Raw genomic sequence first — 814 nt, 5'->3', positions numbered from 1 at the left:
GATCTACCACTTGTTACTTAGGTTTTTTCGAGGTATAATACTACCACTTTCTTTTTTTTTTTAGGGTAACAACATATACACTACTATACGTGTACTTGGCGCCTTTTTTTACCTTTTTTTTAAAAAGGTAATTTTGTACGGTTCAAAAGACATCACTCATCTTTCATATCGTTGTAGACATTGCGTTGCAATCAAATTCTTTGTATTCGTGTAATTATAATTTTGCATATATATTTGTAAAACCATGATTTAAAAAAGGAGACTGTTATCTGTGTGCTATTCACCATTGATTGTAATTGCAAAAAACATAATTTTCGCAGAAAAGCTGATGCATTTTAATTAGATACTTGAATACTGAAAGATAACATGCATACTTTGAAAAAGTATTTCAACGTAAAGAACCAACTTATGTATATATAAAATTGCTTTTCTGGTTAAAGTTTTCAGTTTTTTTAAATAAATGTTTACGAATTACTGTTTGGTACTGTTATGATCTCAACAACAATTGTAAGCTGTCGTGTTTGCTTTAAAGTTTTTATATTCTTTGTGCTTTACAACTCTGATGTTATTTTTCGTATTATTCTGCCGGTCGAGCTGTTCTACACTATGCTGTTTTACGATGTTTTGTTATAAAAATGGAATATTTCACAAATACTGCGTATCTCTCCAGAAGTTATATACATGACGTACCGTAATGCATAGTTTGTGCCATATCTTTGCAATCCCGAAATAAAAAAGTAAAAATTCACTACCTGCTTTTTGATAATTCTCGCATTTGAGAGGAATGGTGGGAAGTCGAGAAAAATCAATAAAA

Source organism: Temnothorax americanus, unplaced genomic scaffold, assembly GCF_048541705.1.
Source record: "Temnothorax americanus isolate GAGA-0224 unplaced genomic scaffold, ASM4854170v1 Scaffold3, whole genome shotgun sequence".
NCBI lineage: Eukaryota > Metazoa > Arthropoda > Insecta > Hymenoptera > Formicidae > Temnothorax > Temnothorax americanus.
Note: the sequence above shows the minus strand (reverse complement) of the source record.